Source organism: Sminthopsis crassicaudata, chromosome 1 (genome assembly GCF_048593235.1).
Source record: "Sminthopsis crassicaudata isolate SCR6 chromosome 1, ASM4859323v1, whole genome shotgun sequence".
Classification (NCBI taxonomy): domain Eukaryota; kingdom Metazoa; phylum Chordata; class Mammalia; order Dasyuromorphia; family Dasyuridae; genus Sminthopsis; species Sminthopsis crassicaudata.
In genome coordinates, this window is record NC_133617.1 from 266,294,810 (window position 1) to 266,320,806 (window position 25,997).

Genomic DNA, 25,997 nt, shown 5'->3' on the forward strand with positions numbered 1-25,997 from the left:
CCAGTTAAATGCTGAGAAAAATTGCCTAAAGATTTCATTTGAACAGAAATTTTCCCACTGCAACAATTCATCTACTAAAATATGGAAGAGTTGCAATCTTTATATGTGTAGAGTGTACCTACCTTGAAGGAATTACTAATCTTTTCAAGGTGAAGTGAAATGCTTTTCAATTCCATATTTGTGACTAAAAAGATAAGCACTCCTAAAAAATAAACTCCAGGATAATAGAATTTTAGAGTTTGAATAGACCTTAGAAGTCATCTCATCTACTACTTATTTTTTATAGATAATAGATCTGAAGTCTGGAAAGAAGTTATTTTTTCAAGGCCACAAAGATAGATGGAAAGAAAGATCAGATCTCCCAACAACTTGTTTAATGATTTTTGTCTTCTTCACCTTGCTTCACTCTGGTATTTCAAAGAGTATAGTATAGAATATAAAAAATGACATTTAAGCCAGGAAGATCTGGGTTCAATTTCTCACTCTTACCCTAAGGACCTCAAACCAAAGGACTCTCTCAATCTCTTTGAAACTCTAAACTACCAAGTATGGAATTATATTTCATATTAAGTCAACCAACATTGATAGAAGGTTATAGACCTCATAGCATTGGTAAAGTGATTTTCTCATTAGAGTATTTTTCTTAATAACTAATTCATAAATCCAGTTCTTATCTCTGTCATACTTTCATTTGGCCAATGAGAAATTTGCAGCTAGAATATATTTGCTGTTGATTCAATCATTTAAATATATAAGCCTTCTTAAATTAAAAAATAAAGATGTAATTCCTCTTAAATATGATATTTAATAATTTAATTTTAACAATAAATTATTTTAAATTAATTTAAATTTTAAGTTAAATTAATAATTTAATAAAATATAAATATATAGTTTGTTCAGAAGTTTCTATCTACTGCCCTAAGTTATGAATGTACATGTGTATGGTAGCAATAGTAGGGGTTTCATTATGAAGAAAACCATTATTTACTGTAAGTAGAGGCATGAACTGATGAATATGCTAATGGCAATAATTCAGTGAATTGTGTTTCTAGCAGAAATAGTGAACATGCTTTTACAGAGTATGAGTGTTATTTGATTTGATGAAGAGATATAGAAATAAAGCATTTATTTAATACTTAACTGTGTGTTAAGCACTGTGTTGAATGTTGAGAATGCAAATATAAACAAATTAGACAGTAACTACTCTCAAGAATCTTATATTCTTCCCACTTGGGGAAGACATCACATACACACGCACAAAAAAAAAAAAAATCGATCTTGAAATCTTGAAAAGTTGGGAAGGAAGATTGAATGCTGTTGACAAGAGGGAGAAGTTAGTGCAGAGAGTAAGTTAAGCAAGGAGTGACATGATCATGGACAGAAACAATCATAAAATGAGTATCTAGGTCTCAGAGTTATTATTAAGTAGATAACTATCTTTAGGATGGGAAAATTGCTATTGAGAAGATGGAAAAATCCAGAGTTGAGCTGTAATCAATCTGATCTGATCATGTTTTCCTGCTCAAGCTTCCGTGCTACTTTTGTGGATAAAGGCTGGAAATGTCTGTTATAATACTCTTTCACTTTTTGGTCTTCATTGGGCAGCTAGTAGCTTAGTCAATAGAGTACCAGGAATAGAGTATGCGAGAATTAATTTTTTTTAAAGTTCAAATCTGATCTCAGACACATATGAATTGTGTTTTCCTGATCAAGTCCCTTAGCACTATTTGCCTCAGTTCCTCATCTGCAAAATGATCTGGAGAAGCAAATGGCAAACCATTTCCATATCTTTAACACGAAAATAGCAAATGTGGTCATAAGAAGATGAATACAATTGAAGAATTGATAGAACAATGACATTTAACTTCCCATCAAAATGATCTGATTAGAAAGGAGACTACTGTTTTTGGGGCAGCCAAACATCTTATATGTACCATAGAAGAGTTGATTCACTCCCAGAGCAAGATCTCACAGTAAGGTACTCTTCTTACATTGAAAGCAGTATAATGTAAGGGAAGTAAGGTTTTAGAGTTAAAAGTTTGCTTGAAATGTTATTATAAGGTTATTTTAAAAATTCCTACCAATTTCTAACTAAATGAAACTAGCAACTCATTTAACTTCTCCAAGTTTTGGTTTCCTTATCTGGAAATTGAGATATTTAAACCATTTCTTTCATGGGTTTGTTTTAAAGGTTTCATGAAATAAGCTACCCTGTAACTCAAAAGCACATGTAAATGTTATAAGAAGTAGTGATGGTAATAAGAGGGGGAAGTGGAGAAGGAGGAGAGGAAAGAGATGAATTACTGTCTCATTTGGTCTCTAAAACAATTATAGGAAGTAGATACTACAGTTATCTCCATTTTTACAGATGAGTCAGATGAAGTAAAATGAGATTAATTGACTTGTCCAGGACATAGAGTTAGTAAATATGTAAAGCCCTTTTTGAACCCCTCTTCTTGACTCCAATTCCAGTGTTCTAAACACTGAAATACCTACCCACCTTCAATATTTCAAAAGAGCCACAATTTCATTCACAAAGTTTTCTATCCACCAATTCAAAGTGAAAGTCCATAATTTGTCTTCATGATTTGCTGTGAACATCAGCAGCACCACCACCACAAGATTTCACCAGGTGCTTAACTGTCAGATAACAGAAATTACCTGAGATATTTCTTGTCTCATAGATATATAGTCAATTATAGGAATGTCACCATAACATTTCCAATTGGTAGACCTTATTAGAGCTTGTGCTTAATGACCTAGTCTAAGATTCAGGGTTACCTACATCCCAAGAGAACTTTGGTTGGGAAATAACTTTATAACAATGCTATCATTTTAATATGGGCATATTTATCTTCAAGAAAACTTCTGTTACTAAATAAAATACTTGGTAGATTTGTATGGAAATAGATTTGCTAAGTAGCATTAAGATATAGTAGTAAGATGGCTAGTTTTGGAGACTGGTAGATGTAATTCAAGTTTACCCTTTGACATATAGTGGATTTCTGACCATGGGCAAGTCAATGTACACTTCAGTGCTTCCTGGAAGCTGACCTTAAAGTGTAGACAAATTTTGGCTCTGTAGCAGTGGAGGGAGTTTTCACACTGAGAGTTTTTCACATCTACAAAATCATAGATACTGACCATGAGAATATTTACTACTTTGAGCCTTTCATTTAAAGAGGGAAATAGCTTCTGTAAGATATTTGGTTATGTATGTCTATGTATAATTTACCTCATATTCCTGAGTTTATATATGCAAATTTGTGCAATATAGTATCTCTTTGTATGTTTCTTATATGCATACACATATCATTGTATATGTTTGACTTCTTCCTAAACACATACACTATATTTATTCTGTAAATGTCTAGCATTATCATTCTGTATCTTTAGTTGTCTCCTGAAATTGTTTTCTTTAAAGTTCAATTCCAATTTTCTGGCTCTCCACTTTAAATATTTCCACCAATCTATTTAGAACACACATGTGGTTTGGACCTTCTATAACTATTTATCTTGTAGCCTTACAAAGTATTTCCTGTGGTTGTTTTCTTTGCACTAACATTCAGGTAAAAGAGGTTGGTGGTGTGGTGTCAGGACTCAATTGCAAAGGACCCTTTAAGAGTAGTGCTTTGAAGGCATTTATTTGACCTTTAGTGACAAAGCTTATGCCTTGCAAATTGATTAATACAGATACAATATCAAATCATTTTTCATACAATTTTTTAATGTTTGTTAAGTGCTGGAGCAGTATGTAAACAGAGTATTTGGCATTTTTATTAGGCTACGGAACTCAGTCATTTCCTTTGCAACAACATCTCATAAACTATTTTGACAGTCTAATAAACTATAAAAAGCTGTGGTAAAAACTGGCTCTGAATGTTATAACCGTACAAAATGGAAAGAGCAAGAGAAAACATCTATCACTGGGATTATTATCACTGTTGCTATGGTAACCTGGTTGCAATGGCAATATCTCCATGGTTCTGCTGTTTGTTATCATCTTTCTTGATTTTACATCATTGAAATTGTAGTAATTACACTGTGCCTGATGAAAAATGCATGCTGTCATGGCAACTAAGTCAAATATTCTTAATCATTTCACCTCTTCAATCTAAAATGTAATTGTTTGTCAGTAAAATAGGTTATACAGGAGGCTTCTATGGACTTATGATTGCCTTAAGTGTTTTGCAAAAATAGTGCTTTTAGGCTCAAGACCCTAAGCTAAACTAATAGCCCAAGATGGTAAACAATGAATCATTATAATAAGTAAGCTGTTTTTTATTAATTGTATAGTAACTGCACTGGTGTGCTATGAAATTTAATTTATGAATTTTAAACCATAGTGAAGATAGTATAATGCTTGAAATCAAATATTCCAGAAAATGTTTGCAATTGTCCCTAAATCTGAAGTGAATTATTTGTTTTGAATGTTATATTCAAATTCTTAGAATGCTCTTAGATTTTAAGAGTCTGTATCCATGACTGAAAAGCCTTTTCATTATTTTTCTTTTTCTTGTTGCATGATTAAAGCAGACAGAAATAATCTTTTCTTGAAACATGAAGAAATAAAATTAAAAATGACTAGGACATAAGAAAGAAAAAAAAATTCACTTGGGTAGTGTATAATGGATGTCAATTAGCTATCCCTCAGGCAGAATTTTGCACATCCCACTTTCAAAAAGAAAACATTTGTACCCTATCTATCTACCTATGTATCTGAGAGCTCCAAAGGTCTTTCTGAAAAGAATGAAAAAATCTAATCTGATGCTGGGCTATAAAATGCCAAATTTATACCCCTGAGTCACAATCCAAAACAAAATATAAAAATTCTATACTCATAAGGAAGTTATAAAAAACACTTCATAATAATAGGAAAGCATCTAATTCCTCTGTCGAATGAGAATTTCATTTGAATGAGAATAGCAAAATTGAGTGTCTTTTGTTTTGGTGGTAATATTATTTTGATAGCTGAGCATTTACATTTTTCTTTTGTTTAATTTTGGATGTAATGATGCTATAAATCAGAGCAATGAAAATAAATTTTGTCATCCTGCTTCTCTAAAGTTTGATGAGTAACATAAATATCATTCCTATGAACAGGCACTCCTTCACATATATGTATATGCTCATATCTCTATATATACTTCACTTGGAAATAGCCCAAACTAAATATTATGTTCTTTATCTCATAATCAGGAAAATTTACTTCATATAGGAATATATTGTCAATTCAAAACATAACTAATCACAATTCCTCACTCCATGCACCTTTACCACAATACTTTTTGGCATTTGTTTTGATTCTTACAGGAGAAGCAAGTCCAAACTGGGTTGTGATATGATACATACATTTCTGTCAGAAATAGAGAATGATTTTGCTATTGTAAAACTCTCAGATTTTCAACAATATAAAAAGCTGGACAGAAATGGAAGTATGTATTTTTTTCAGGGTTTCTTAGTCCATGTATTTGTATAGGAGATAGTAATTTGACGAGGAGGGTAACTGCCTTTATGTTTAAGGCATCTAATAAAAACTTTTTAATTAGTTAAATAGCAAAACAAAATATTAAGGAGACAAAATAATCACAAAACAATGAAATCTGAAATGATCTGATATTATTACTAAGTTTAGCTAAAAGTACTCTGAATGTACATGGTGTTTTTTTAGTTACAATAAATGCATCTATGTATCTTTTTTATTATTATTATAGCTTTTTATTGACAAAGCATATGCATGGGTAATTTTTCAACACTGACCCTTGCAAAAACTTCTGTTCCAACTTTTCCCCTCTTTCCCTCCATCCTCTTTCCTAGATGGCAGGCAGTCCCATACATGTTAAACATGTTAAAGTATATGTTAAATGCAACATAAGTATACAGATTTATACAGTTATTTTGTTGCACAAGAAAAATTGGACTGCATCTATATATCTTGTAAGAGATTCATGGTAAAAGAATTCATCATTTACTGATTAACCTTAAGGTGCTAAGTATCTTTGCATTTATTTAAGTACATTCTTACACATCTTAATTTATTGTGAACCCTTACTTGAATCCTTTGTAACTAGAAATAATTTCCTAAAGTCTGGGATTTACTTGTATTGTCTTTAAGAATTAACAGTCAAAATTAAGAAAAAGCTTTACTCATAATGCAATATTTATTTATGCTTATTTTTTTAAAAAATATGATTAAATAAATCTTTCCTATTAATTGATATAGAGTAGGAATTGAGAAAATAGGAACAAAAAGGAATTATTTGTGAATATTATGAAAATAAAGTCATCTAAAATGAACTAAAATAATAAAATGAACAAAATAAAACCAAAAAATAAAAAATAAAAAAATAAAAACTTTTAACCTATAGGTTGTATCAAAATTCTTAATTTAGCTTAAAGACTTTTTTACTTTCAACTTTTTTCCAGTTTAAAAACTATTAGCTTTTAAGAATCAAGGGATCTACTGTATTTTTCACACACCAAAGTGGGAAAAGATTTTTAAAATTACATTCAAATTACCCTCTATAATATAAAAAATTTTAGGAATCCACCTGTTTATTCACATAAAAGTTACATGAATTCAATTACAAAACATTCTTGAACAAAATAAAGATAGGCTTAAATAAGTGAAGATATATTAATTATATATAGGTAGGCAACACAAATTTAATAAAAATGATAATGTCCTACAAATTATTTAAATTATTCTATGTCACACCTAACTACAAAAATTTATTTTATAAATTAAAAAAATAATAATAAAACAATTAATTTGAAGAGGAAAATAGGTCAAGATTCTCAAGGAAAATAATGAAAAAAAATGTCAAATGGATGAAGGCTTAGAATGACCCAAATACAAACTATATTTAAAAAGGTATTAATCATCAAAATTTGAAAATTTTCAAATTTTAAAACATAGAGGATATTTGAACATTGTAACAGAGTAGATATACAACATAAAGCAAGAAATTAATACAATAAATTGATAAAATTAACAATCTTGTTCTAAGCAAAAGGCTTACTTGTTAATAAAACTGCTGTGAAAATTCAAAAATAAATTAGCAGAAATTAGTTTTATACTAAGAGATCAAATCAAATGCTAAAATAAATGTCTAATAGTTACATTACCTAATGATAAAGGAATAATCCATAAGTAAATTAGAGGCACAATACAAAAACAAAACAAAAAACAAAAAAACAAAAGAAAAACAAAAACAAACAAAAAAATAAAACAAAATCAAAACCAAAACCAAAAACTAAAACTAAAATAAAACAAACAAAACCCCACAATCTTTTAAACCATAGATAGGGGAAGAGTTCAAAAACAAAGAAAGTTTAAGAAGGTTCCTAGAAGATATTATAGACAACTTTACTTAATGAAAATTGATTATTTTTTGGTAAATATTTAACTCAGTGCAGTTAAAATCAGAGATAAAGAATTAGGAAGAAGGGAAAAAATAACCTGCATCACATTTCTCTGATAAATGTGTGAAATGAAAACTGTGTAATACATTTATTTGAATATATAAGAATGAAATTCATTTGTAGTGATACAATCAAGCTCTTCAATAATTGTCTATCTATAAATTATCAAAATTATGGGCATTCATTTCTCAAAGTATAGTATGGGCATAGAAGCATATTCATAATCCCTAATAATTAAAAAAGTGAATTAAAATAACTCTTATGGCCCAGCTCATACCCTTAAAATTGGTAGGATAACAAGAAAAATGAATATTGTGACAAAAGGTATAGAAACCCAGACATTGGTACAGTGTTGGGGGAACTGTGAATTACTTCCAATATTTGAGAAAGCAACTTAGACCTATATATACCAAAAGTAATCAAATTGTTCATATTCTAAAAAAGAATAAAGAAAGAAGAAGAGAAGCTATATGTGCAAAAAATATATAGAGGATTTTTTTTTTTTTTAACTGTATCAAAGAACTAGAAATACTGCAGAGGAGATTGACAATCAACTGGGGAATGGCTGAACCAGTTGTGGTAAATGGATGATATTTACTATTCATGTGTTTTCACAAATTAAAACAAGGGATAGTTTCAGAGATTCAGAGTGAAGTGATCAGAACTAGGAGTATAATTTATACAATAACAACTTTGAATGATTAAAGATCTAGGATCATAGCAATGACCAACCACAAATGGATAGCACAACCACAAATATCCAGAAAAGGCATGGTGCTAATTTCTTGACAATGACAGTTTAAAGGTCAAGAGAGAGGACCTTTTTTTTTTTTTTTATTTGATGTAAATTATTAATATAAAATTTGTATGGATCTGATTTGTTTTTTACAATGACTGTCTCTTTCTTTCTTTGATTTTTTTTTCATTCTCTCTTTTGTTCTTTCCTTTTATGGGTTTGAGAAAGAGGAGTTAGTTATAATGTTAATAAAAAAAGAGAAGTCCATAGAAATTTTTGGTAATATAATTCACAAAAGATAACAGATAAATGCATAAAGTAAATCAGCTCAAAACATGTTGAGTTTATTACTTAAAACAAAGTTATAAGTGATAGATAGATATGGTTCCACACATAACCTTTTTTATTCCATTTTTATATGGAAATCATTTTAGTTGTTTTTTTTAAGTTCATTATAGTTTTTTTGTTAAATTAATTTAAATTTATCATATTGTTTATCACTGAAGTTTCCCCCTTATTTCTCTTCCTTCCTTCATCTAAGAAAGTCATTATGATAATATTTTTTAAATTATATAGTTTTATCTTAATCAAACAAAGCAAATTACTGTTTTGATCGAATCTGAAAATGTTTTCCTCATTCTGCTTTTGAGGTGATCATCTCTGTCAGGAGGGTAGTGTCCTTCACCATCAGCCGTTTGAATTATGATTTTTCATTGTATGTCATGTTTTAAGTTTTTCAGCACTTTTTTTTATCAATTCATAAGGTATTTCTTCTTTTTGCTGATTTTATAATAATTTCTTTTTCTGAGTAAAATTATTTATCACAATTCATTTAGCCATTTTTCAATAATTAGGAAGACTTAGTTTTTCAGGTTAGAGCAATTACAAAAAAAAGTATTGCAATAGTTAGTTTTATATAATTTTTATATGGGAGTATTTTTTCTTAAAAAAAATCCCTTTGGCTATATTTGCTAAGTAGCAGTATCAATGGATCAAAGGATATGTTAAGAATAATGACTCCATTCATATAGTTCCAAATTTCTTTATAATATGGACAGACCAATTCACACCTCTTTCAACAATGCATTAATTATTGTGTCTATTTCCCACAGCCATTCTAACAATTTTCATTTTCCCTTTTTTGTCATTTATGACAATTTGAGGGCTGTGATATGGAACCTCAGATTTGCAATTCTTGAATTAATAGTTTTTGGAGCATTTTTTTCCACAGGGTTATTGATAGCAAGATTCCTTTTTGATTGTTTTATGCTAGTTACACTTTACATTCAAATTGCTAGAGTAATTGTATATATTATTGTCATGGCTATTCTTATCACTTTTTGCATTTGTTACTGTCTTCCCATGCTTTTCATTTTCATCATTTCTTATAGACAGTTAATATTCAATTACATCCATGTACCACAATTTATTTATCATTTTTCCAATCAATGAGCATCTAATTTATTTCCAGTTGTTTAGTTCCATTAGAGTACTACTAAAAATATTTAAGTGTGTATGAGTCACTTCTTTTCGTCAATGACTACCTTGAGTTTAACAGAAAATGCTCTGAGTCAAAAAAATTCATATTTTAGTCACATTTTAAAACATAATTCAAAATTGTTTTCTAGAATGGTTGTACAAATGTATACATTCACTAACAGTCCATGAGTGTGCTTGTCTTTCCATAACCGCTCCAACATTGATTAATCTCACATTTGGTCATTTTTGTGAATTAGCTTGATTTGACATGATTCCCTTGAATTGTTTTGAATTACATTTTTTCTTAATGTTATGGAATTGCAGAACATTTTCACATGGTTGTTAACAATTTATTTATTTTTTTGATCACTTGTTCTTTCTTCGTATTCTTTGATTGCTTGTCTGTTAGACTGTAGTGTGCGGTCTTATATATTTTTCTAAGTTGACTACATAATTTAAATACCAAACCTTTGCAATATTTGCACATATTTGAAATTAAATGTGAATTTAATGATTAAATTTGAAATCAAATTTGAAATGTGAAATATTTGATTAAAAAGATTCCCTTTTGTCCCAGTTAGCATCTGATTTTCTTATCCTGGATATATCAATTTTATTTATGCAAAATCTTTTATATTTCAAGTAATAAATTATACATTTTATCTTTTGCAATTCCCTCTACTACTTGTTTCATTAACAATACATATCCTACTCTTAGTTATGAGTCCAATTTGTTATGGCATGATTGTTAATATTCAGGTAGCATATCCATTTTGAATTTATTCTTGAATATGGTGTGAGGTGTCAGTCTAAACCTAATTTATGATTTACTGGTTTTCAGTTTTCCAAATAGTTCTTCTCAAATAGGGAGTTCTTTCTTATGTAATTTATGTTTTCAATTTCATTGAATAGTTATTTAATTACATTATTTTTATTCCCTCTTGTCTAATCTGTTTCATTGATATATTTCTCTATTTTGGTGGGTTGATACTCAAATATTTTATTCATTTTCTAATTATTTTGAATGGGATTTCTCCATTATTGTCTTCTGGATTTTGTTGTTAACAATAAAATTTAGCTAGTATCTAGACTAACTGAGATTAAAGGACTTGCCCAGGGTTGCCTAGTAGTAAATGTCTGAATCTAAATTTGAAATCATTTTTTTGACCATAGGCTTGATACTTTATCCACTATACCCCCTAGCTGCTTATATGGAAAGTCTTTCCCTCCCTTTTGGTGGCTTCGTATTATAATTTGTAGCTTGGAAGTTCAGAATGATTTTTTTTTAATTTTTTAAATAGTTTTTATTTACCAGGTATATGCATGGCTAATTTTACAACATTGACAATTGCCAAAACTTTTGTTCTAATTTTTCCCCTCCTCCCCCCCCAGGTGTCAGGTTGACCAATACATGTTAAATATGTTAAAGTATAAATTAAATACAATATATGTATATATGTATATGTATATATATATATATATATATATATATATATATATATATATATATATATATATATCCAAACACTTGTTTTGTTGTACAAAAAGAATCAGACTTGGAAATAGTGTACCATTAGCCTGTGAAGGAAATCCAAAACGCAGGTGGACAAAAATTGAGGGACTGGGAATTCTATATAGTGTTTCATAGTCATCTCCCAGAGTTTTTTTTTTTAATTTTTTTTTTTGCTGGGTATAGCTGGTTCAGTTCATTACTGCTCTATTGAACTGATTTGGTTCATCTCATTGTTGAAAATGGCCACAACCATCAGAATTGATCATCATACAGTATTGTTGTTGAAATATACAACAATCTACTGGTCCTGCTCATTTCACTCAGCATCAGTTCATGCAAGTCTCTCCAGACCTTTCTGAAATCATCCTGTTGGTCATTTCTTACAGAACAATAATATTCCATAATATTTTATATACCACATTCAGCCATTCTCCAATTGATGGGCATCCACGTAAATTCTAGTTTCTAGCCACCACAAAGAGGGCTGCCACAAACATTCTTGTATATACAGGTCCCTTTCCCTTCTTTAAGATCTCTTTTGCTGGGTCAAAGGATATTCACAGTTTGACAACTTTTTGAGCATAGTTACAAATTACTCTTCAGAATGGCTGGATATATTTACAATTCCACCTGTTTTTCCTGTTTTCCCATATCCCCTCTAGCATTGCACATTATATTTCCCTTTCACAGAATGATTTTTAAAAGAACTTAATATTATTTCTGTACCATAAGGAAGCATCAGATAAGGTTTGATAGATCCAAAAAATGTTATGAAAGAAAGAAAGAAGAAAGAAAAGAAAGAAATAATTAATTAAAAAGTGAAAGAAAGAAAGAAAGAAAGAAAGAAAGAAAGAAAGAAAGAAAAGGAAGAAAAGGAAGAGAAGGAAGGAAGGAAGGAATGAACAAAGGAACAAAGGAAGGAAGAAATATACAAATACAATACAATACAAATATAAGTAATACAAAAAAATCCATTTTTGAATTAAGTAATGATTCTGGCTTTTTAAGATCATCATTTCCTTTTCTTTTCTTTTCCTTTCTTTCTTTATGAGTCATGTTCAGAAAGAAAACTCAGAACAAAAGGGGAAAAAAACACAGGAGAGAAAAAAATACAGAACTAAGTGAATAAAGCATGTGTTGATTTACATTCAATCCTCATAGTTCTTTTTTCTGGATGCAAATGGAGTTGTTCTATCCAAACTTTATTGGAATTGTTTTGTATCACTGAATCCATATATCACAATTTATTTAGCCATTCTCCAATTGATGGGCATCCACCCAATTTCCAGTTTCTAGTCATTACGAAAAGGTTTGCCACAAAAAAATTTGCTCATACAGGCCCCTTTTCCTTCTTTAAGAAACACTGCTGGATCAAAGGGTATATACAGTTTGATAACTTTTTGAGTATAATTTCAAATTGTTCTCCAGAATGGTTGGATCCATTCACAACTCCACCAACAATGATTCAGTGTCCCAGTTTTCCCACAGCCCCTCCAACATTCATCATTATTTTTTCCTGTCATCTTAGCCAATCTGACAGGTGTGTAGTGGTATCTCAGAATGGTCTTAATTTGCATTTCTCTGATCAGTAATGATTTGGAATATATTTTCGTATGCATAGAAATAGTTTCAATTTCATCATCTGAAAATTATCTGTTTATATCCTTTGATCAGTTATCAACTGGAGAATAGCTTGATTTCTTATAAATCCTCTATATATTTTGGATATGAGGCCTTTATCAGAACCTTTAGTAATAAAACATGCTTTCCCAGTTTATTGCTTCTCTTCTAATCTTGTCCACTTTAGTTTTGTTTGTACAAAAGTTTTTAATTTAATATAAGCGGAATTTTCGAGACCTCTATTTCTTCTTTGGTCACAAATTCCTTCCTCCTCCACAGGTCTGAGAGATAAACTATCCTATGTTCTACACTCACCAATTCTGCTTTTGCTCATATTATCCTCTAGGTCTTCAAGACCTCCCATATTCATCTCTACCTGTTTAAACTACAGCCCCCTTTTAGGACATAAAGCAAATGCCAACTGATGCATCAAGTTTTACTAAAGTATTGAGTCAAAGAATTTGCATGTTTTGTTGAGTTGAAGATGGTCAATCAATTCTAGGGAATACACTTTGTTAAAACATTAAATAATTTAATATTGATATTGGAAATTATTTCTTGCTCTACAAATTATTTGAAAAAACTAATATCTTAGAATGTGAACATTTTGAATGTAAATCTTCAGTACCAGATGATCCATGGTTTATTTTGGGACTACCTTAAAATATCCTAAACAATTATGAGCATTGCTTTGATTGTACTCTTGGTTATTATGGAGGTTAAGTTGGAGAATCATTTGTGCTTAGTAGTTTTTAATTGCAGTAGAGATAAAACCAGTCATGTGATCCCAGTAAGTCTGGCACAGATATGATAAACCCTAAAGGGAATAGGGACACTAGGCAGCCCAAAGAAGGCTGATCCAGCCCAGATCACAAATTAATCAGATCAAAGCTTTCATGCCAATCAGCAGGGAGATTGGTTGGTGAGTAGCAATTGTACTTCCAGTCCAGGTAAGAGAGGAAGATCCAGTGTCAAAAACAGAGATAAAAGCCAAAAGAAAATTAAACAACACAATGTTCTGCTGTTTTCCTTTTTTAAATGTAAGTACTTGTTTTACTAGCATAACAGCCATTCTTGTCTTTTCTTGGCAAACAAATAAAATAAATTAACCAAAAAACTATCATTTAAAAAAAGAGATCACAGATTCCTGTTAAAAAAAAAAAAAAAAAAAACATTTTTCCTGGTATTTGTGTATTTTTGTGTACATACACATGTGCAAGTGTTAGATGTGTTTGTGTGTGTTTGTGTGTGTGTGTGTGTGTGTGTGTATAATGTGGTACTAGAGTAAAACAGAAAGCAAATGAAAAATAATTTGTAAATAAAGTGAAGCTACTGAAAATATAAAGACATACATAAAGGAGAGGGAGATTAAATGGAGAGATACTGGAAAAGCACTGCATAAGAAGAATCTATGGAGGAAAGGATTCAGGGAAATCCAAAAATAATTATGTTCACTTCTTGGTGATTCACACATGGAAGACAGCATAATAAAAATGACAACAGTTATAACAATTTCATCTTACATTTGTGCAGTGCCTTGTGACTTAAATCTTTATCTACTATCTTACTTTGAGTTAAAAAAAAACTGAATCCTATATGAGTATAACATCCTCACTTTATAGATGAAGTAACAGAAAAGGAACATAATCTATTCAAGGTCACATGGTGAGTAAGTGTAGCAACCTCTACTTTCTAACTTAAAATTATTTTCCTATATAATACTCAATATCCTCTTAGTGTAAAATGAAAAAAAAAAAAGATTACTAGATTTACTAGAGTAAATATGTGGGCAAACTAATGCTGCCATTTGTTATCTCTGGGACCTTCAAATGACTTCTTAGGGTCTCTGTTTTTTTCATCTGCAAAATGGAGATGAAATGAACAATTTTCCTATACACTTGCTATATACTCCTTAAAAGGTTGTTGTGAGGTTAAAATGACATAATATATGTAAAGTGTTATATAAATGTGTGCAATTAATATAACCCAGGATAGATTGTATGCAGCATATATTTAATCTTGAGCTAATTTCTCTCTGCCACTATGCCTGCTTCTGGGCCACATCAGTTGTAGTATGCTCAGGGAATGCAGGTTAATTTAAATATTGGCTTGAATAAAACATAATTAGGAAGGTAAATCTACTGGGAAAAACAAAAACAACACAGGAAGTGCAATCTGAAGATAAATATAAATGGCTTTAGTATTGTCTGTTATGAATAGATTATTTATGTCATCATTCTCTTCCATTAACTTGGAAAATCAGAACTTGACTGCCTTTGATAATAAAACAAGGAAACACATTCATGAAAGAACTAAGAAACTAGAAGAATTAAGATGTTAAAAGCACATTTGCAAAGATTACTGCATTGAAATTGCATTGATGAAAAGAAAAAAAAAAGATACAGTGGCATTGGCTTGATCAGGAACAATGTTTGACTAAATTGACTGAAGGAGAGAATCAGACAGAAACATTGTCCAAGCAAATGTACCTTTTCGTGTTGACAGAGATACTGACTTGTGTTCCAGTTGTTTATGCAAATCCATCAAATTCAGAAATGTGCTTTAATAATGAATATTTCTTTTGTTTTTATCTTATTTTATATTCTATTAAGTAATTTTTATTCTACATGGATTTAAGATTTTACACCCTCTTATATAGTGACTGAATTTCAGATATCCATTTCCAACTATAGATCTTGATCCACTGGGAAATATCCTAAAGAACATTTTCTTTTTTTATAAATTCCAGAGGGATTTCTCTAAAGTGGGAATCGGATATGCTTGTCATTTCATTTCTTCCTTTGCACAGGCTATTAAAAAAGAATTTATCTTGATGAGAGAACCCTAAATTAGAAAAGGTTAGATCTTTAGGAATCACATTATTAAGCTTTCTTGAATTCTGCTCCAAAACAAAGATTTTTAAATGGAGGGAGGGAGAAAAAAAATTACTTTTCTTGATTCATTACAAGTTAAAGAGTAATTATTTCTTATAGTCCCCAAGGCAAAAAAAAAATCTTACTCATGTATTAAAAACATCTGAGCAATCTTTTCTCCATTATAGTTAAAATTCATTGATGATACTTTTAGGTCAGGGTGAAATTTCCAGGTTTGTGATGTGAATTTCCTTTCATTTATATAACCTTCTTACAACTACCTAATAGTAGGTTCATGCTAACAATATTTATAAGTGACAAGTTTTTAAAATTATAGCTTCAATCTAGGACTTTAGCTAATAATATTTGAAAAATAAAAAAAATTTCATGTTTTCCACTCTAAGTTAAATAAAGGAATATAACATTAAGAAGTACAAAGCAAGTCCTTGCAAAAAGAATAATTTTATGCAGTTCAGTACCTAATGTTATGTGAAGATTTGGGAGGTGAGGCATGAGCAGGAAAAAAAGTACTAATTATTTTAAATTATATTTATTAGAAATTGAATATACAAAGGCATTATTTCTCCCATATATGAAAGCATCTATGAACTCATCAACAATGTGCCTATTTCCTCCAACACTGTAAATCCCAAGCCATCCATTCTTGCCCATTTTATTACATTGCTATGCCTATCTTTCCATAGGTTCATAGCCAAAGGTTCACCCAATCTTCTGGTGGCTTTCCTTTGGTCCTCCTAAGATCACCATGATATTAGTGATTATTTCCATAAATTCTAAATTCACTGTTACATTTTCTATAATATAATGGTTCACATTTGTATAGCACTTTAGGACTTTATGGTTTACAAATTTTTTTTTCTTGCACTATTTTGTAAAAGATTATAAAATTATTTTTATTCCCAATTTATAAATGAGGAATCTATTGTTTATGGAAGTGAAATAACTTTATTGGAAAATTATTTCTTTTTTATTCAACATAGTACACTCAGAATCTAAAGTCACTTTAGTTATTTCTTTGAGGTAACTAAAAGGATGGTAAGATTTGGTCAGTAGAATAATAACACACAGTGAATTAGATCAGGGAGAGGGGTACTTAATATATGGAAAGCATTAATCTTAGATCATGCATCTTGTAGACTAACAGGAAAATAGCTCAAAGTCTTTCTTTTCAGTAACTTACCTTACAATGGTATGAGCATAATCTTAGTAAGGAAATTAAATTGAAAGTCTTTTAAAAAATGAGGAAATTTGGAAGATGAAAAAAAAAATCAAATTGGAGGCTTAGTACTATACACAGACAGCATTTTTAAATTTTAATAAATTTTCAATTCTATAGGTAGACACTTGATTGCATAATCATTTCAAGGTTGAGTCTCAAAAGTAATTGAAAAATGCCTGACATTTCAAAGTTCCCAGATATGCATTAGTCCCTGAAGATCATATTTTCAAATATCTTGCAGGTATCTCTTTTTTCTATACTCTACTACCAGTTCTGGAATCATAATTAAATCAATATTGACATTGCTCATGGAAATAGTGACCAGTTTACTCCTCTATATCTCTACCCACCATGCTTGTTACTTTCTAAACCAAAATATTACTAACTAACCACCAAACTCTTATGTGTTTTCTCACTACTAGTGCGAGGTATATGAAACTCATGGTGATTATAAGTTTCTACATAGATCTGTCAAGGTATAGCTATCTCTAGTCCCCTTCCCCAATCTTTTTCAATGGAGGACTTAATTCCTGTCAGAAAGATAGGTTGGGGTCTGGGGCCAGAAGCTGGTCACTGTTTCACTTAAAGAAAGAAGGCTGGAATTATATCAATTTTCTCCCCTCCTATTTTGTTAGTCTACAGCTAATAAATTTTAGATTCAAACTGAGTTCCAGAGGTCTCTTATCCTGGATGAAGTGTTTTAGCTAAATTTATAGTTTTTGACTCATCCCTCTAAAATTGCTAGTTAAGCAAAGGATACATACAGTATTTATCCATTTATCCAAGACAATAACAAATCAAAAAAGCAATATAGGCAAGAATACATCAAGTAAGAACATAACAGAAAAGATGCAACACAAATTAGCTCTCTCATTGAGAAAAAAATATCTTGGTTCTATTGATAGAGTTCATGTCAACTAAGAGAAAATTCCCAGAATTCTCTTATATAGTAAGCTAGAGGTAAGAACTTAGTCAAGGTGCCAAACCTTCTATATGCTAGCTTTTTTCTCAAATATTTTTCTTCTTTCGAGACATGAAAAAAGCCTGACACTGTGCTTTTTCTTTTTTTGAAGTTTGAAGTCATAAGACCATGATGTGTCTTCCTTCTTAAGATCTTAATAATTTTCCCCCTGCTACAGGCAAGGGGCACCAAGTAATCAATCTCTGCCAATAAAGTGATTCCCATGCAAATCTACTTTAATTCAGGGTTACATGTCATTATTAAATATGTGTGGGACAGTGACCATTAATCCAAAATAATTCAAATAGAAGTTTCTCAGAGCCAGGGCAGAAAGCAGTTCATTTAATTTATGAAGAAAAAGGACATCACCTTCACCAGAATATTCTAGTGAAGTGAGAAAAAGGATAGGCAACAGAGAACAGTTTATGTCTCAAAACAATTTTTACCCCAACTTGGGCCCCAGCTATGCCTGACTTATAAGTGCTCACAGTCTATCATGGGAATCCACTCCATCCTGAGGCTTTAGATTACAAAGCAGTTTGTGTGAAATTAAACAAGGGTACAGACAGAGGGGGTTTTCCTGGAATTGTACTCTTAAATTATGGCAGGGCTCACTTCTCTGAGAAGGCCTAAAGTCCATCATATGTATTTACACACATATATATATGTATGTATATATTCCATAAGGTTAGACTCTTATCTATTTTGTATTTTTATCCCTAGTATTTAGTGCAATGTTTGCACACAATAAATATTTAACAAGTGCTTTTAAAATTCAATCTGAAATTCTTTCCTTTTAAATTAAAGTACAAATGGGGAGGATGTAGAAAGTCTAGAGACATTCCTTCAGATTCATAGTCCTATTAGAATAGCTATTGGCTTTCTTCCCCAGTCTTGTTCTCTTTGAAGAGTCTGCCTTTTTTTGACTATTAAGTGTGACACCCAAGTATATTGGGGTTACAGACTAGTATTGTGAGTTTTCTCCAAAGAATTTGTAAGTTTAGATTTTCTCCAAATAAGCAAAGATTTTATTACACTACTAAGATTGGGGTGAATCAATAAGGGTTGTTTGCAAAGAAAAGGAGTTTTACCTATTAAGGAGGAAAAGAGAAGACCTAAATTCCCTGATGAAATCTACCCCTCTATGATGGGAAACCATTAATTGAGGTAAGTAGGGGATTACACCATTGACTATTGAGCTAAATGCCTAAAGAAAGTTAGGCAGGCTTTATTATATGAGTAGTGGGGGAAATGATGAAAAAAATATAACCTCAGGGTTCACATCATAACTTAGTTTTCTGATTGAGTACAGTAACTGTTGAGGTTATGAAGATATTTGTCATGCCCCATGAAATTGGGGCATACTCTCAGCTGGCAGATTACATCCTGAAAGGATTTAGCACCCTAAAAAAGTTAATTAGCTATAAGGAGAAGAAGTGAGGTTGGGAAACATAGTGGAGTTAAGGGAGATACCAAGTGACATGGCAGGAAAGGGATAAGGAGAAAGACACCATGAGGCAGAGTGCTGTGGGAGGCAGACACAAAGGAAGGTGCCAGCAAAGCCATGGGCCATAAATTGTTTTAGTGAAAAAATTTAGCCTCAGGGTCTTGACATAACTTGTATTTCTGACTGGATTACTTTTAGAGGATGGGATCAAGGAACTGTTTTAATCTCAATTATATCAGAACCTTTTTCCTGCTTGCTTAAGGGATTAATTTTTTATCAATTCCTCTGCTAACCACACCTAATATTGAAGACCTCATCATTCTGAGGCATGAAATATTTTTGGATTTGGGGTGAGGGATACCACACTATCAGCTTAATGATTTTCTTCCTGTGCAAGTCATGAGCAAACAACTATTTATTGTGTTTAAGTGATCTAATGCATAGGAGATGAGCTATTAGACTGAAGTTTAACTATAAATAGCAAATCCAAATTCTTGAAACTTCACCAAATGTTGCACCTATTTTGACAAAAGAAGCCCAGTCTTAAGTAGTAAAGTTAATTTATCCCTCACAATCTTTTCCCAAATAGTAGGAATTCATATTGACACAATGAAAACTAGCATTGCCTCCTCTCAAAAACTCTGTCCTTTAAATACAGGGGAAATTATAGGAAGGCAGAAAATACTTTAAAATCTAATAATTGTATGGTTTATTACTTTCAAAGCTTCTAATGTTATTTTCAGTGCTTGATATGATCTGATAGCAGTGTGCAAGCAGATCTTTTGTTAATCTATTAGATGAATATTGCTATACAAAACTGAGGACAAGCTTCTTTATTGACCTAGATAAATTTAGAAAATTGTTTTTTCCCTCAGCTATACATACACTCTCATACACCCATTTGAAAATCATCTGTGTACATCTGTCCACTAGAGAATTTTTGATCCCACTGCAATGAATACTATTTGAATTATCAGAAAATAAATATTTATATGTCATGGGAAGGAAACTTCTCAAACATTAAAAATATTAGTATGTAGATAACAGCATATTTTCATTGGATCTTATATCTCCTCCCCTTGATGTACCCTGGCAGATGCCTACTCTTGCTACCCTAAATCCAATATTGATATTTGAAAATTCTGATCCATACAAAAACCCATGAAATAGTACAAGAGGTAAAATAGAAATGGAGGAGGAAAGTAAAATACTGTACTTAGGGACCTTCTTACATATGAAGGAATCTCAAAGGTAATAATAGAAGGGCTATGGGTAGCTTCAAATTACTTTTTCTTTCTAATTGCCAATTAGTTCTAATTAACTTTTAATTAATATTCAATGTTTTTCTTAACAAATGGAACCCTGATGAGATCACATCTGTTAATACCACTCAGTTTCTATCCCCATTTTCTTCACTTTTTCATTATTTTAACTAATGCAATTTCAAACCAAAAGGTGATCATTTATAGCTAGGAGAAAAGTGGAGGTTTATTTAAACCAATTGCCATTTAAGTATGGTTTTGGAAAGAAGATAATTTCTATGAAATAATATTGTGACTGCATAAGTACTCTGGATATCTTAGAATCAGCCAGAGCCAGGATAAGCAAAAGTCTTTATTCTTGTTCTTTTAGGTTCCCCATCAAAGGATTAGATATAGGAATCTACACACCTCCTTCCTCTCTCTCCACAATCTATGATCCTGCTTATCTTACTCCACCCTCTGACCTCTCTCCACTTCTCTATCCACACCCACAGATCAAGACAGCACAGAGTTGAGTAGGGTCATCCTAGAAGCATATCTTAATAGAATATTGTCCAATTAGTAATTAGTCTTAAGTACTAGGTTGTCCAAGTACATCTGCTCAGAGTTTCAGCGCTTTACATCTCCTGCTTTCTTTTGTTTTAGAGCACAGGTAGTCATGCCATCCCTGACTTCTTAGGGAGGTGAGAACCTCAAAAAGGAGGTGATCACACCTTCCCTGAAATCTCAGGAAGGGAGATGAAAAGCACCAAAGGGAAGTGAGGATTGCTAGTGGGTTTCTGGGCTGAAGGGACTTATTAGAGACAGGTATGCATAGGTTTCATCAGCATGAGAGGTATTACACAAGCACATAGCAATAACGCATTGGCTATTAGGGATGACTCTCCCCACAGTCAGTGCAGACTCGATGAAGTGTAACACATATGAATTGTATATGCAAGTAGTGATATAACAAACAATATAAATCAACATGGTCTTGTAAAAGATTTCCAGAAGTCCTAGAAGGAGGGTATGTAAACATCAGTCACACATATGCCTTCTTCAGCAGCCAAGAGATAATCTATTGTCCATTGCTTCATGTGTCAGGGAATCCAATGATCCCCACAAGGTTTTTAAATCCTGCAACAGTATTTTTATATGTTAAGGAATCCAATGATTTCTGCAGATTTTGAAGTCCTTCAACAATCTTAAGTTTCAGAGAATCCAATGGTTCCTGAGGGCTTTCAAGTCCTACAACAGTCTTATGAAGTCTCAGAGAATACAATGATTCCTGAGGGTTTTTAAGTCCAACAATTTTTGATGTCCATGAGTCAAATACCATAACTACCAGGCTCTTTCAGTGGTGGCCACAGTTAGCAACAGAACCACCCGATGTTTCTTGGGTGTTCTCCTTCATTTCAAGGGTCTGTTCTATCTCTCTCCAATGGACAAGGTGAATATGGCTCATTGGCACCCATCCGATAACTTCTCCATCTGTAGAGATACAATCAAACCCTCTCCCCCAAGCAGTTAACCTATCTGGTCCCTTCCATTCACCACTTTCTGGGTCTCTCCACATCACCTGGTGATTATCTAAAGACAGTGGAGCTGCTCACACTTGACACTTTCCTTCTGGTGGGTTATGAAACCTGTCTGCTGGAGCCAGTGCATCTTTGTCAAAGATTAAGAAGTTAATAGTATAAAGGGCTAGATTTAGAAGTTCTCTAGGGTTACCTGTGGCTCCTCCTTTCTTTTGTTTTTGGAGGAGTGTCTTGAGGTCTCTGTTTCTCCTTTCTATTATTGCCTGTCCTTGAGGATTAAAAGGTATGCCAGTGGTATGTAAAATCTTATACTGTGCACAAAAGTGTGCTAAATATTTAGAAGTATATACAGGTCTACTGTTTGTTTTTTATTGCTTGTGGCACACCCATAATTGCAAATGCTTGTGGCACACCCATAATTTAATGACTACTCAGGCTGCTGGTATTGCAAAAGTGAATCCTGAAAAGGTGTTTACCACAACATGGATAAAAGACAGATGGCCAAAAGATTTATAATGGGTCTTATCCATTTGCCAAATTTCATTAGGTCTCAAACAACGAGGGTTTTTCCTTGGAGGGAATGTAGGAGCATGGAAAGGAAGGCAAGCTGGACAAGCTTTTTACTGTGCTCCTAGCTTCTTCTCTTGTTATTCCAAATAGTAAATGTAAAGCTCGAGCAGCCTGATGATATTTAAAATGAGATTCTAGGGCTTCTTGAAATAAAGGAGTACTGGCTAACATAATTAGAAGGCTATCTGCCTTTGAATTACCATCAAAAATAGGACATGGAAGTCCACTATGAAAATGGACATGCAAGATATAAATCTTACCTGGGTGCTTTCTCACTTGCTCTTGAAGTTCCTTAAAGAGCTGATATAAATTGGAGGCTACAAATTTTATTTGGGCTGTGGCAATTCTTTGTGCCACACCTTTTGAATAAGCCAAATCAGATATATTTATGTCTCCTGGATAATAAGCAAGAGCAAGAATGATTGCATACAATTCATTCTTCTGAGTGGACTGAAAAGGAGTTCTGACTACTCTCTTTATAGTTAAGTCATGAGAGTATTCAACACAAATGTTATGTTTTGATGCATCTGTAAAGATAATTGGTCCTTTAAGAGGAACCTTAGAAACCTTTTCTTCAAGAATCCATCTCCAATTATGTAACAGTCTGGCTATCTTTAATGGAGACCCATATGTAAAATTTGGAGCCATGGCTAATAAAATTTGCCACTCTGGGATGGTTTCACAGCACACATTAACTTGTGCATTAGTATAAAAGGTGTACATCTTGTCAGGTCTTATCCCAGATAATTATACTGCTCGCTTAATGGACTTTAATAAAATCCTAGCCACAAGCACTGGGTAAGGAGTAAGGTTTTGTTCTGATTGTGCTGGGAGGTTCACCCACTCAAACACACTGTCTCCTTGATGAAGGACTGCTGTGAGTGCCTCTTGTGTAACAAAAACTGATATTTCCAAGGGTTTTTGAGTGACTCTTTCAACCACATTGGATAAAGCCAGTTCAACTTCTCTCAAAGCCTCTTGCGCTTCTTTTGTAAGCTGGCCCGGTGAATTTAAAGCACTGCCTCCCCTTAAAATGTCATATAATGGTTGCAATTGATAGGTAATCAAACCTCACATGGGACGCATCCATGGATATCTCCTATCAATTTCTGGAAGTCATTTAAGGTATTTAGCTTCTCTGTTCTTAAGGACAGTTTTTTGTAAGCATCTTAGGATATACTTCATATCCTAAATATTGAAAAGGAGCATGTCTTTGAATTTTTTCTGGAGCTGTGTGCAATTTATAATTCTTTAGTGTTTCTATGGTTTTTGTAGATATGCTTCTAATATTTGTTCCTCAGGTGCATATCCCAATATATCATCGATGTAATGTAATAACATTATTTTTGGAAATGCTTTTCTTACTGGAGTAAGAGCAGCAGCAACATACATTTGACATATAGTAGGGCTATTTTTTATTCCCTGTGGCAAAACTGTCCATTTATATTTTTTATAAGATTCAGCTAAGTTAACACTGGGCACTGAAAAGGCAAATCTTTTCATATCCTCCTTATCTAGAGGGATAGAATAAAAACAATCTTTAATGTCTATAACCCAAAGAGGCCATTCTATAGGTAATTGAGTAGGAGAAGGAAGTCCAGGTTGAAGAGTTCCCATAGTTTTCATCTGTTCATTTACCTTTCTTAAATTAGTCAACATCCTCCATTTTCCAGATTTCTTTTTTACAACAAATACTGGGAAATTCCAAGGACTTAGAGAGGGTTGTAAGTGTCCTTGGTTAAGTTGCTCCTGTACTATATCTAATAAGGCCTGAATTTTATTGTTACCTAAAGGCCACCTATCAGTGTTCCATTGGATGGAATAGGTGAAAGTGTTGGCAGGCCTTCAACAGCAGCCCTGCCTAAAAAAACGAAGTACTCATTTTTAACCCTAATTGTTGTAAAATGTCTCTTACCCACAGATTGATGGGGATTTTTTTCAACTGTAAAAGGAATAAAAACTCCTGTTTCACCTTCAAAAATCCATCTCAAAGGGGTAGCACTAACTTCAGCTGCTATTGATCCTCCTACACCAGACATGTAGGGTCTGCCTTATTCTTTGGCCAGTGACTAGGCCAGTTGGCACCTCTAATGACTGTGCAATCTGCACAAGTGTCTACCAATCTTCCTAATGGTATGCCATTTATATAGATAGTGAGCATAGGTTCATCAGCTGTCACAGCTGCTGCCTGGTATATTCTTGGGTTTTGCTGCTTGGAGTCAGAATGTGGATAAATATCACCAAGTTGCTTATTAGGACTCTGTATCAATAAACCTGACCAACTACTTTTCCTGGTTGATAAGTCACACATTGTCTACCTGTATTAGTGACTGGGATATTATCTACACATTCCCCAGTTTCCCACATCAGTGTATGGATGGACACTGTTTTATAAGTACTTTCAGGAGGTGAAATGGTCAAGCCTACTGTGCCTGGAGGCAAGGGATCCATAGGCTAGAGAGGAACAGATTTCACCTCTCCAGGGGTTATCTCAATTGTCCCAGCTGCCCACAACTCTATCCTCTCCAATTGTAATCCCTTTCTCCCATCAGGTTGCTTCCTGGCTGATTGGTCATGTCTGGGTATTGGACTTCTAGGCACTCTCTGAGTGTGGCATTGGCTGCCATCATGCCCCAAGTATTTTTTTGCCTGGAGCCCGTTTTCCTGAATCAGTCTATACGCTAATGCCTAATGGAACCCTCTGTTACATTTTGGACATGTGGTATTGGGTCTTGTTCTCCCACCCTGTTTTCTCACTCTGTCTCTTTGCCAACATTGAGCTTTCAGATGCCCTACCTTACCACATTGAAAGCATTGACGAGTCTCTCTGGAAAGTTCCTTGCCAAAAGGGATCCTGCCTTCCCATGTTGAAATCTTGGGAAGTCTGCACCATAGCTGGCTATAAAAGGCATTTGTGCCCACTGTGGCACAATGTCTTATGATCTCCTCTAAAGGAGCATCCTTGAGTATTCCTAATGTAATTCTTCTGCAAATCTCATTAGCATTTTCTTTAGCAAGTTGTCTTATCAAAAATGTCTGTTACTGCATTTTCACCATTAGTCCGTATGATAGCCATCTGCAAACATCCCACAAAATCAGCAAAGGGTTCATTTGATCCTTATCCAATTTTGTGAAGGTCTCACCCTTTTCATTTTTATTGGGGAGAGAAGCCCGTGCTTTGATAGCAGCAGCAGCACCAATTTGCTCATATGCTGCTATGGAGGAATTGATCTGTACTGAAATTTCTGCATAATAACCTACACCTGTTAGTAGGTCATAGGTGATTGAAGTATTAACTCCACTTTGTCTATTTTGTTGGGCTTGTATCCTACAAAGCTCACTATATTCAGA